The sequence below is a fragment of the Phoca vitulina genome, unplaced genomic scaffold (assembly GCF_004348235.1).
Source record: "Phoca vitulina isolate PV1807 unplaced genomic scaffold, GSC_HSeal_1.0 scaffold7, whole genome shotgun sequence".
Classification (NCBI taxonomy): domain Eukaryota; kingdom Metazoa; phylum Chordata; class Mammalia; order Carnivora; family Phocidae; genus Phoca; species Phoca vitulina.
The window spans coordinates 53,114,032-53,127,708 of NW_022589710.1; the positions used below are offsets into that span (position 1 = coordinate 53,114,032).

Here is a 13,677-nt window from a genome sequence, read left to right on the forward strand (position 1 = left end):
TTGCAGATTGGGAGCTGTGTCTCCAGGGATTCTGATTCAGTGAATCCAGTATGAAGCCTAGGAACCCGCTTAAAATCAAAATGAGGGGGAGTCTACCTTTTTAACCACAGCCCCTCTGTTTGATCATTCTTTGTGCTCTAGAGCTGATTTACCAAAATGCAAGTGTGTTTTCATTGCTGACTTGGAAATGAGTTGAGACATCTCCTAGAAATAGGAAAATGTTCACAAGATCCCCCCTAATGAGTTGTAGTTCATTGAAAGTGTGATAGCAAGGGCTTGCTTGCCCACACAATGCCTCACACATGAACAGCCACTAGGTATCAAAGCATCAATGAATTAGCAATGATCGCACCTCGGATAAACCTCATTGGCTACGATACTGCCACTGTGCAAAGCTAAAGCATCAAATGAACGATTGCAATAATTATTCATATTTTGCCACATTGATGTTAATGACACTAAAAAATAAGGAAGGTTGCTTGGTCTCTCCTCACACCCAAACTCTTCTAGATGCAACAGTGGTCCCACTGGCATCTTTCCAGAATAAAGTTTAGTTCTTAGATAATCAAAGTGTTTTGCAAATCAGGAATCCTTTCAGTCCCACAATGCATAATGAGATTATTTGTCTAGATCCACTTTTTAAAGAAGGTGGAATAATATTATGAGAAAAAACCAATATATTGCAGATCACATAGTGTTTAATGAGAACATTATTTCACAGTGAAGACTTCTAGGCCCACTGCATTTACTGAGTTTGTTTTTAGTGTGGATTCTCTCATTTTAGAAAAGTTGCTTCTTTTGATTGAAGGCCCACCCATTTTCACTTAATTCATAGCATTTATCTCCAATATGAATCCTCTGATGTTGCAAGGGAGGAATTCTTGGTGAGGGATTTCCCACATTCATTATTTCCATGGAACTTTGACTGCATAGATGCTCTGATGTTTAATTTGACACGAGATGTGTTTAATGTGTTTTTTTCCCATGTGTCTCACATATGTGGGGTTTCTTTCTTGTAGCAACTGTCTGCTTTGTAATAGGAATTGATCTGACTCTGAAATTGATCTCATGTTTCCAAGGATTTCTTTCTTCTGGGGAATTGCAATTTGCTTCAACTTTACGAGCAATGTGTTCATCCCCAGAATTCTCCTAACCTGGAGAGCTCACCAGGTGAATATTTCTCCTAATGCTCACTTCCTAGAAGTGCACTACTTTGATAATGGTTTCTCTGTTTCAGATAATTTCTCATTATGGAATGGAGTGATTGCATTTAAATTGCAACTGAGATCTGAAGATGTAGATACCAAATTTAGGTGCCAGAACAAAATACAAATATTCAAAGCGAATGTCATATTGATGGCTTCAAATTTATTAATGCCTCTCAATCAACTGATAAATATGTAAAAAATGCCTCAGAAATGATTTTGTGAATAGTATTTTCTTGAAGAAAACTGTTTTGGAGTCTCTCTCCCTCCAAAAGAAGGAGAGTATGGAGGTATTTACTATCCTACTAACTTAAGCCAGGTGAGGGGAACCTTCAGTATCAGTACTAGGAAATTTAATATATGACTCCTGCACTTGAGGAAATATAGGGTATTTTAATTATTGCATGGGACTAGGTATTCTAACAGAGACTTTAACTACAACTGAAAGTACACCTAAGACTTTACCAGAGAATGAACAGAACAACTGTGAACCTTTGGAGTTTACATTTAAGAAATAGAAAGAAACCCCCTATTGAGATAAAATTCCAAAGAAATAGTGGGAGAGAAAATAGAGTTGTGTATTGATTAGCCCTCTTAACATTGTCCATGATCAACATACAGGCTCTGTGAGTTTTGCATACATCACTTTTCATCATCTGTAAGAACACTTTGCTCTGATTTGATGATCAAATTCATTGTCAGGGAAATGTACCAGGTCTATGGAGCTGTCTCCCATTGGTGTTTCTTCCTGAGTGAATTCCACAGATAGATTACAATGGTACTGTTTCAGAACTTGCCAATTTGCTTCTCTTCTGTGCTAGGTCTTAAGGATTTGTTTTAGAGAAGAAAATCCCAAGACATCCAAGAAAGAGAAAAAAAAAAAAATAACCCAAATTGTTTTGCTGCCCTTTTATCTTTGAAAATGCAAGGTAAAGGTTATGCTTATGGATTCTAGACTCAGCCTGAAGTAGATGTCTTAATTGGCTCTGTGAAGACTGACCCTTGATCCCAGTGCTGATTCCGTTTTTGGGGGGTTTTCAAGGCAGTGTGCATAATGGGTCCTCATTTCTGTCTATCTGCAACCAGTCTCCACCAGATCAAGTGGCAACATCCACCTAAATGTTACTTCATTTTGGACTTGAGAGACAACTTTTTAAAATATATAACTGAAACATAGGAAATAAACTATACGATTTTTTAACCAAAGAGAAACTTTCAATAGGACACCTTTTCAATCATGTTACTACGGATATACAAATTCTCTTTTCAGGAAAGACCCACAAAACCTTGTAGTGTGTTATTGAATAAGAATGAGAGATAATCACAGTCTGTTAATTCCTTCTGTTTCCACTGAGCAAAGAAGGGATGGGTACATGTTCTACCAGAGGATTTTCAGATGTAGTATCCATTTTCTCCTTCCTTCTTTTCCTTCATAGGGAAAGCTGGATTCTCAAAAGGATCAGAGGATCCTAAATAATACAGATGTGTACATGTATAGAAAGAAATATGTTATAAGGAATTGGTTCACATGATTATGAAGGTTGGCAGTCTCAACTTGCTGTATGTGATGGTAGCTAAAGATCAAGTAAAGCTAAAGCTTTAATTTTAGTCCAAAGGCTGGAAGAATGAAGAATTTCCTCTTGCTCTAGAACGTCTGTCTCTTGATTCATTCAGGACTTCAACTGATTAGACATTGTCCATCACATTATGAGGGCTATCTGTTTTGCCCAAATTCACTTATTTAAATTTTTATCTCATCCCAAAACACCCCCCAAGCCATCACACTTACAGAGATAGAAGATTATCATTAGAAAATACATAAGACAGCAGAATGCATGGCAAAATTTGAGAGTAGGAAAACCAAAACCTCATGCACAGGATCTGTGGCTGTTGTTACTAATTTTGATTGTTTTTGTTTTTGTTTTAAGGAGAAATTCAGATTGAAGATTAATAAAATCTCTTTCAGCTCAAAAATTTGAGTGATAAGTTCTGTAGCTATAAATAATTTTTGCAAATTATCTAAAATGCTTTCTTTCTTTTTTCATCCACATTCTACCTTTTGGATAAGGTAGAGCATATCCAAAATTGACCTTGACCTTCCTGTCAGTCCCTTCCTATGAATGAGGAATTGACTGAGAGGTAAAATCATAATCAATCAATTTTGCTATTGATGACTTTTTTATGTTATCTATGGATTTCAATTACACATTCTTGAGTTTCCCCTTATCATAAAGAATCCGTGGTTTATATGATCTACAGGGAGTACGGAAAATGTTAGAATTCCAGAAATTATTTTAAAACCAAAGAAACTAATGCTATCTGGTGATTCAAATATGTTAGATAGTGAATCTGATATTTATAAGGCTGGAAGATTGACAAAGAAAAGAAAAGCTTTGCACTTTCCATTTCCAGCAATATTCATTCATTTTCAGTATAAAATGTTTTTATGAACCATATTAGTATTGCAATAGGATATTAGATGGCCTAAAGGAGACAATTTTGATTTATACCTGAGTACTCACTTTGACTAATGTGTCCTTTTGGAACAGTTGAGTAAATCTTGAAAATAATAGATACTAATGCAGAAAGAGCCCATAAACCAATTTTTTTCTTATTTTCTTGGAAGCTTCTCTGTGCTGAATAAATCTTAAAAGTGATGGAATTTTTAGCCTGCTGTCCCTTAACTGATGGAATTTCCAACTTGTGTCCATTAACTGTTATTTTATAATTTAATTATTATTTTTCAAAGTACACAAAATCCATTTTTGTAGGATAGAAATAATTACTGATTTTATCAGTATGTCGAGATAAAACAATAATAACAACTGATCTAGCATTCCTTAATAAATAAAACAACTAAAGCCTAAAAGTAAGTTGTACATGATTCCTCTGAAAATAAATTTTGGTTATTTTTGCTGCTTTGTAGGTAATATGCCTGAAATTAGATGACCATTTGGGGAGGCAGAAACATGATTTATTAATGTCACGAAATACATGAAGTAGTAAATAGAAATTCGCATACAAAAGGGCACATTTCAAAATCTTCTAAAAATTGTTTTCAAATATTAGCAGGGATCAATGGAATTGATAGTAAAACAATAAAGTAAATTCACAAACCTCACAGTTCATTATTTCTTTCTTTATTTTTTTAATTAATAAACACTAGGGGTACCTGGGTGGCTCAGTCGGTTAAGCATCTGACTTCAGCTCATGTCATGATCCCGGGACCTTGGGATGAGCCCCATGTGGAGCCTATTTTGGGTTCCCTGCTCAGTGGGGTGTCTGACTTCCCCTCTCTTTCTGCCCTTCCCCAGCCCCCTGCATCCGGCTTGTGTTCACTTGCGCTCTCTCTCTCTCTCTCTCTCTCACTCTCATCCTTGCTGTCTCTCAAATAAATAAAAATAAAACTTTTTAAAAAAATAAATAAACCCTAGCAGAGTGATTAGAGAAAAAGAAAGAGAAAGAAAGAAAGAAAATGTTACCAATATCAGCAGTGAAAGAAGAAATGTCGTTATGGCATCTAATGAAATTAAAAAGAAGAATAAATGAATATTATGAGCCAATTTACTCCAATTAATTCAATAATTCTGATGAAAAAGACATTTTTAAAGCATAAGTTACCAAAACTAACTTAAGACAAAATAATCTGAATAGCCTCTATATATTTAAGAAATGACTTATAATCAGTGACCTTCTGATAAAAAATACTACAGGTTCAAATGGTTTTACTTGTGAATTCTGTCAAACATTTAATGGTAAGATAATATCTATAAAAAATAGAGAAAGGGACACTTCACAATTCATTTATTTAGCTAACATAACCACTACACCAAAACCCGACAAAGACTTACAAATACAAACCATAAACCTGGATGGACAATCATTTAAAAAAATTAGATTACAAGGGTGCCTGGGTGGCTTAGTCTTTAAGTGTCTGCCTTTGGCTCAGGTCATGATCCCAGGGTCCTGGGATCGAGCCCCACGTCGGGCTCCCTGCTCGGCGGGAAGCCTGCTTCTCCCTCTCCCACTCCCCCTGCTTGTGTTCCCACTCTCGCTGTCTCTCTCTCTCTGTCAAAATAAATAAATAAAAACTTAAAAAAAAATTAGATTACAATAAATTTCTGTTCCTTTAAAATAATGTTGAAAAGTGATCTGTCTTCTTTTGATGAAGGTCCATTAAGGTCTTGCTCTGTATCCAAGTAATTGTGAACCTCAATAACTAATTAGCAGCCTTTCAAATCATAATGGATTAGCATGGAATTAATCTGTACCGACTCAATCATTTCTCCTGATGGTACCTCTTTGAGTGTGCTTCTTTTATTTCCTTACTTACCCAATACTGCACCCTTCTACACTAAAATGGCATGATAAAAATCAGTTAGAACTTCCCAAATTTCAAAATCCGAGATAGGAAGTGCTATTAATTTTAACCAGACACGATTCTGAAACATAATGGGCCTCTTATTTTCCAGTTGAAGTCATAATTATCCTTTCTGTTTCTCTGTCTAGAATTTAGGTTGATCTCCATGCGTTTAAATCAATGTTCAGGTTGACTAAAAATGAAGGCAATTCATATTTAAATGATCTTCTGTAAGTGATAGTTAATAAGGAAACTCACTCTCTAGAGACCTCGGCACTCGCATTTCTTCTAGGATGGAATGAAAATAATGAGAATGGTATCTCTTAATTTGCTATGTATTATTTCTCTTTGGGTCAAATAAGCAAAAATGTTTGATTAGGAAAGAAATGTTTATAGAATTCTTTTCTATTTTAACAAGAATTAACAATTGCTATCTGTTTTGTGGCATTGGAAATTCTCAGAGGACTTGGGGAATACTCTGGCCCTATCTTTACACAGTGTGCATATGCATACAAATGAAGTGAAATGTAAATAAGTTCAGGCATCCTGAGGTCCATTCAAGGAAGAGTCCAGAACCACAAATTAAGATGTATTACTCTAGGGTTTTCTTTCCACATTTTGAAACACTAATTCATATAGGGTTTTAAAGAGAAATAAATAGGAAAAACAAAGGTTGTATTTTTAAGAAATACTATGATTCCATTACTTAAAGACAAATTCTCAGTCTAATTAGGAAATAATTAGAACAATAAACCTAGAAAAATAACATTTTGATAGTAGATTTAGCCCAACCACAAGTTTGCTGTGTGACCTTGGACAAGGTCTGTTTCTGTATTGTCAGTTCAGAAAACAACACTGACAGCTCCCACAAAAGGTTATTATAAGAAATGAGTGATGAAATTGTCCTGAAATGAAATTCTCACTGTGACTGGCACATTGACTGTTTTCATAAATATTCATCAAACCCACATAATGCAGATTGCAAGGCTTGGGTCATAACTGTCAACAATTCTCCAGAAGAGCCACCTTTCAGTTCCCTCAAGGAACTTCTCTCAGAGGTGCTGACACACTGTGTCACTGAAACAAAAGGTGCAAAAGTGTAAACAAAGCCAGGGCCCTTGGAAACTTAAGAAGCCCAGTAGTTTTAGTCAATTTCAAGTCCTACCCACACCCAGAGCACAAAATTCCTTGGTTGCATAATGAAAACATTGGGAACAGAACTTAAAGGTTGCAGTTGTAGAATAGAGCTGGGGAAGAAATGTGTCTGTGATTATGGTGCTCACCCCCAGTAGATGTTCCATGATCTGGAGCCAAGCCATGACCCAGTTTCCTACAATACCATTTTTGATGGCCTCACAATTACCAGTTACTTCTTTCTCATATAGTAGTTGTCAAAATTCAGGAGGTATACCTGCTTGAATCACATCAAGCATCTTGGGCTCAGTCAGTCATTGTTTTCTACATACTTTCATTCTTCAGCTTCTGAAAAATATGCTGGGCCTGCCCCTGCCTCTGTGTTTCTCTTCTAGCTGAGAAGGCAAAAGTGAGGTGATTTAAAATAACACAAGGTGATTTCCTTTTATTTATATAAAGTGATTTATGACATATCAATTATTTGCCTGTTACAATCTGCCCATTTTCCCTGTGATTCTGGTATGTGCATGCTGCCACATACCGACAAATTACAAGCCCCTCACCCTCACCACAGCCTATACGCATACACACTAATAGACACTTCACTATTACTGCCCAGTCTGATTCCCTTTAGAAGGCACCAGGGACTAGACTAAACATTTTGCAAACACTATCCAATTCAATTTTCTCAGGCATTATTGACATTTTACTGATGAATAAATCAAGTCTTAGTTTCATTCTCAATATTACAACCTATTAAGTGGAAGAATCACAATATTTTTCTGATATCAAAGCTCAAAGCTTTTGATCGCTAAGTTATATACTTCCCCATATCTAGGTACCTTAGAGTACCTAGGTGTAGATACACACAGGTGTTTTGCAAACCTGAAACCCTGTGGGGTTCAGGAATACATGGTCTTAGGTAGATAGCTTCAACACAACTGGCATTAAATTAATCAAAAGGAACAATGTTCTCTGTTTTCTCCAAAGTTTGTTGCTACTCTAAGCTAGGTCACAGCAATGCAAGATAGGAGGCCTACTAGAGGATGAAGCTGAATACTTAGTGATATCATGGTCAAGGACCCAAGATTGTCCAAATTCTTTCCTGTCCAGCCAATCATCCCTTCATGGCTCTAAATGCAGAGAACAGTGACAAAATGGAAGCCAAAATCTTCTTAGTTACTAGCTGTAGAGCTCAGATAGAAAGGTTTGTTAACACTAACACTAAGACTTAAGCCAGTGAGGTCTCATACTTAGTTCTTACCCCTGGGCCAGTGCTTAGCTTTTCCTACAGCCTTGATCAAGATATTGTGAAGCCTTAGACTAAGTGCCATTCCCTAAGGTTACCACTTAAGTCCATTCACCTTCATAATTACATGGAAGCAACAGAAGAAAAAAAAAAAGAGGATTCTAATTCATCTGTCCTGTTGCTGCATGGAGTGCAAGAGGAAGTGAGAAAGAGTAGAGCCTACCTTGCTGATGATAATCGTCTTACTCAACAGGTCAAGTTTTGGCCAATCACAATATCAAGAATTCCTCTTTTGTTTTGTGACCCTGGACCTGTGAAGAAGTATTTAGCAGAGGCGGTATAAGCTCCTTTGTGAAGGGAGAAAAGGCTGAAAATACCACACCCCCCAACACAGATATACTCTATAGTCTAATCATTCATTCATCCATTCATTCACTTTACAGATACTTATGTGGCAGGCACAGTTTCAAGTCCCAGAGATATTTCCATAAACAAGGCAAACACGGTGTCATCATCCAAATTACATCTTAGTGGAGATGTGAGGGCAAAAGACATATTACATAAAAAGTTATTTTAGAAAGTGATGATTGCTTTAAAAAAAATGGAAGTGTCATTTGACAAAATGTCATCCAGTAAGGGAAGAACACATGATTTGAAGTCAAAATACCTAAGGTCTTCAGATACACATCATCCATAGTTCATGGCGGCTCCTTTTGATTCTCGTATATAAAATGGAGAAATTAAAATTATTCAAAAGCATAAGACTCCTGAGAAACAAATATAAATGATAGTTAATACCAGTTCCATTCTTGTTTTTTTTTTTTCCAGTCACTGCTCTAAACATGTTACCTGCCATACTAATTTTAATTCTTAAAACAATTCTAGGAGGTGAATGCCACTGTTATGCCTGTCTTACCAATGATAAAACTGAGGCAAAGAGATGTGAAATAACATGCCCAAGAGCACACATGGAGAAGGGGAGCTGTCAGAAATGGATTCAGGGTTATCTTCTGTGAAAGCTGAGCTTACCAGTTGTTTTTATTTTATTTTTTTAATCTACAAAGCAATATAAGAGAATTGTTGAAATTGTTGTAGTTAATTAACTTTTTTGTGACAGTTATTTTTTTTCCCTCTGTGTAGAAAATATCCAAGTGGGGATCTATGGGATCTTAGGGTAGAGTTATGACTCTGTCTCTCACCCAAGGACCTCCTATCTAGTAGATTTGAGAGTCGGTCCCTAAGTATGTGGAAGAATTTTCTTTAGGACATAAATCCTGGTGAGATGGGAGGATGATAAATAAAATGAATGCATTTCAAAATTTTGTTGTTGTGTGTGTCTTTGTCTTTAAATTTCCCCCTGGTTAAATTTTGTTTTTAATGATATGGAATTTGAAGTTACTGCATGCTCTAGAGAAGTGAGATACACACATGGAGGGATATTAGGAAACAGAAAAAACAAAAGAAACAAACAAAAAAACAAAAAACACTTGATAAAATTGGCAGAAGGTTTGCCAAGTTCCCAGGAGTGTAAAGAGCAGTGTGGGAATATACAAGTCTGATAAGGAATTCGCTATTCTTCAAAGAGATTCATCTTGTTGCAGACACTGAGCAGAGCGTGGGTATAAAACCAACAATCCTATCGTTAGTAGAGAACATTACAAAATTAAATATACAAAGAGTGAAACAGAATTCTAGAGTTTGGAGCAGATAACTCCATTGAAGTTGCTAGCTTTACATGATTTTATACAGGTCCTTTCCTTTAGCCTTCCCTGAAGCACAGCCAGATTAACATTCTGGTGGGGGGGCACAGTGGATATAGATCAGTGGAAGAAAGGCCAGGGAACACCAAGGCATCATGTTAGAAATAATCCTCAAGGCCATCTAACTCAACTCATACCAACTGCAAAACTGCTGAATAGTAAGGGCACAGATGTAGAGGCAAGAATGAGAAGGTCTGATAGGACAGGAATAATGCTCAAGTCACGTGGAGTGGAGGATTCTTGGGGCAAGTAGCACAAAGTGAGGTTGAACAGACTGGGAAGGGCTTTCAGTTCTGGACAAAGTGGTTTGAACCCTAGTCTCATTATCTGAGACCATTGCCTTGGCCAAAATGATTATCTTCCCAAAGAGGTGAGCTCAGCAGGCGAGTATAGTAATCCAGTGTGGTTTTGCCTCGCCTTAGATGGTGTCCCAGCGCAGGACCGAGCCAAGTCCGGGGGCTTCACAGTCCTGGTTTTATAGGCAGTGCCATCATTAAGAGACAAAACACCACAGAGCTCTGAAACGAACAGATTACACATGCCTGTCACTCAGCTTGCCTGTGCGTGGTGGCTAATGCGGACGGCTCCGCTCTACTTGAGCCAGGTCTCTGGGGAACAATTTACCAAGTGTGACTTAAATGGAGTCGCTGTAAATGAGTCTGTACAGGGCAGGCTCTGGGTGTGTCATGTGGGAATCAGCTTGTTTGCGTCGGAGACGAGATGACAACCTGAGGGCTGGGGAGAGTTTCCTTTAAAAAGAAGGGCGTTCAGTCTTTAAAATGGTTCACACTATTCTTAACATTACTTCAGAAGTGAAACTAGTCTCTATGTCCAAGATCGAAGAGATTTGTATGTTAAATATATGCTTTAATTTCCAACATGTAGTATGTGTCTCATTTAGAAATAGTAGAGAAAACTTACAAAGACAGGGGGGCAAGAAGTGGAGAGGTAAATCTTCAGGACCTGAGTTCTCAAGTTATCTTTATATATGGTATATGCAAAAAGTAATGAACTTGCAAAAAGTGAATGCCCCAGAATACCTGTATAGGTAAATGTGCTCTCGTTAATCTTAAAAAGCAACTGTGATTTAAAAAAAAAAAAAAAAAAAAAAAAAAGGAGTTTAGGATTTGGAGTCTGACAGTCCTGAATTCCAATATTAGCTGTGTGTGCTGACTGTATAAACTTCAACAAGATATTTCTCTTTTATAAAACCCAGTGTATTATCAAATAACTATAGTACATACCTACAATGTTACTGAGAAGATTAAATATAAATCATGTAAAGCAAATGCCAATGGTACATAATAGGTACACATCAAATAACTCGCAGTATATCTATTTATTCCAATGAGGTGTCATTGCTTTAACCTCTTTTAAAAATTTCCGTAATCAAGGTCTTTGTCCAATAAAGAAAAACAGCACAGTGAGTGACTGAATGACTTACAGAACTTATTTGCTAAATAATAATCTTCTTCGTCTTCTTAGTCAGTGGTCAGATTACATGTGTGAAAACAGAAATTTACTATTCAATTTCTCAACAAGTCCATTAAAAATTTCAGCACATCTTTCCCACGTCCTTCTTAACACAGGTAAATGTTCGTAGAATAAGATGGTTCACTTTATTCCACATAAGCTTTTACTCCTAATGATTTTTGACCACTTCCCAAATTCAAATCTCAGGCACGAATCACAGGCAGGCAGGTTGTGAAATCTGTCACCCCATTTACTGCCAGGCTTGACTCAAATGATCTGTCCACTAAGTGGATATTACTTTCCTACATCACAACTCAACAGGTGTCCCTCCTAAAGATGCAGGATCAAAAATGATGATCTTGATGATCTGTTCAGAAAGAGGATGTGATACATATCCGTCAATAGTTTGCAGCAAGTGGCTGACCTCTGCCAGAGTCTCCAAATACTTATGAAAGGCTATTTATAGGAGAAAATGAAATTTAACTTTAGAGGACAGAGATCAGACTTGATGACAGGTATACACAGAAGTGTCCTCCCCAAGAACCTGAGGGAAATATCAAGAACAGAATACCAGAAATATTTCAGGTGGTGACAACAGCTATTCCCCAGGGAAATGCTTAGCCTCCCATATGCTTTGAGTGGGCAATTTTTATCTGATCTACTCATTTTTTTAATTCCAGACTCCTAGCACAGGCTTGGTCCATTGCAGTGAGTCAATAAATACTTCAGAATTAATTTGGATATATAGCTTTCTTCTTTCTTTCTTTCTTCTTTTTCTTTCTTTCTTTCTTTCTTTCTTTCTTTCTTTCTTTCTTTCTTTCTTTCTTTCTTTCTTCTTTTTCTTTCTTTCTTTCTTTCTTTCTTTCTTTCTTTCTTTCTTTCTTTCTTTCTTTCTTTCTCTTTCTGTTTTCCTTTTTTTTACATCATTGCTTTGAAACCATGGATCCCCCAGGGTTCTCTCGAAGCATGACATGTTGCGCAAAGTTCACGGCATAGTCTGTTTCCAAAGTCTCTGGCAGGAGTACATTACAACTAAGAGATGCTTAGAGTCTAACCTCAATCATCTGAGGTTTAGATGCATCAAGAATAGGGCCAAAAGTTTTAATAAATGTTCACTATTGTCACATCAGTGATAGAATGTCAGACTTCACTGATTGTTTGGTTGTTCTTTTATTTAATCAAAATCTTCAGATTTTTTATAATACTTTTTTTAAAGATTTTATGTATTTATTAGAGAGAGAGAGAGCACGAATGCACAAGCAGGGGGAGGGGCAGAGGGACAAGCTGACTCTCCGCTGAGCACAGAGCCCCAGGACTACGCAGGGCTGGATCCCAAGACCCCGAGATCTGGCCTGAGCCAAAATCAGACACTTAACCGACTAAACCACCAAGGTGCTCCCAGATTTTTTTACATTTTAGGAAAACCTACTATATTTCATTACTTAAAAGTTTAAGTTATGAGATTCCCTTCAGCATTGTTTTTAAGTAGCTAGTTCAAGATAAAGTCAACTTCACCCTAACTTTTATAAGGGAAGCTATAAAAACATTCAATTATATCACCTTTGAGCATGAATGTTGCATGAATGGGAGGGAAACCAAGTTGAAAGAAAACAGGTCTGGTGTCAGGAATTTCAATCCTACCTGTACCCTTGATTAGTTTAAAGCTTTGACTAGGACACCTAACACATTTTGGCTTCCATTTCCTTGTATGAAAATATAGAAAAAAATCTATAAATCCTGGTATTGTTGCAATGATTGCATGATGTAAAATAAGTAAGTACATAGGAAAAATCTTGGTACACAGTAGATGCTCAAATCAACATGTATTCACAGGGAGGTTAGTAGGAGTAGGTCTCAGATTATAATGCAGTGTTATTTTGAAGGATGGACTGTTTAGGGAATTTTAAAGGATCTTAAAAGATGAGCTAAAGCAGAATTCCATGTGCATTATTATCCAAATCCACATATTGAATATATAGAATATTAATGCCACATTAAATAGCTGGGCTTCTATATAAAAAGGAATTTTAAAGCAGAGTAGTTAGTTCGAGAAGGTGGACTTTGATTTGGTACCTGCAAGTTAGCGTGCATGCAGATGTCACAATGTTTTCATTAGCAAAGGTTCACGCGCATGCCCCTGCAGTATTTTGGCTCCATTCAACAACCTCTTCATATAAGAGTTCCCCAGAGTAAATACTATCATTCTATTTTAAGAGGAATTCCTGGTGAAGGCAAAGGAACCATGTAAATCTTTGCTAAATTCAAGAATTTCAATAAAATTAAAGTTCTCCCTGCCAATAAAGGGATATGTTAAACATTTTATTTTTTTCAGGAATACCATAAAACATCAGTAACTGTGAAAATGAAGTGCTGCTTCTCAGCAGGGGTCTTGGAAAATGATGGGAGGCTTTCCTTATCAAAAGCTTATCACTATCAAGCACACAACAGAAGACGAAGTTGATACTAAGGCGCGCCTGATTGGCTGGTAAAGATACA

General features: G+C 36.7%; 1 pseudogene; it reads right to left on the bottom strand.

Annotated features, from left to right (window-relative positions):
• Positions 1 to 220: 220 nt before the first annotated feature.
• On the bottom strand, positions 221 to 397 carry LOC116633462 (annotated as a pseudogene).
• Between the last annotated feature and the right edge of the window lie 13,280 nt (positions 398 to 13,677).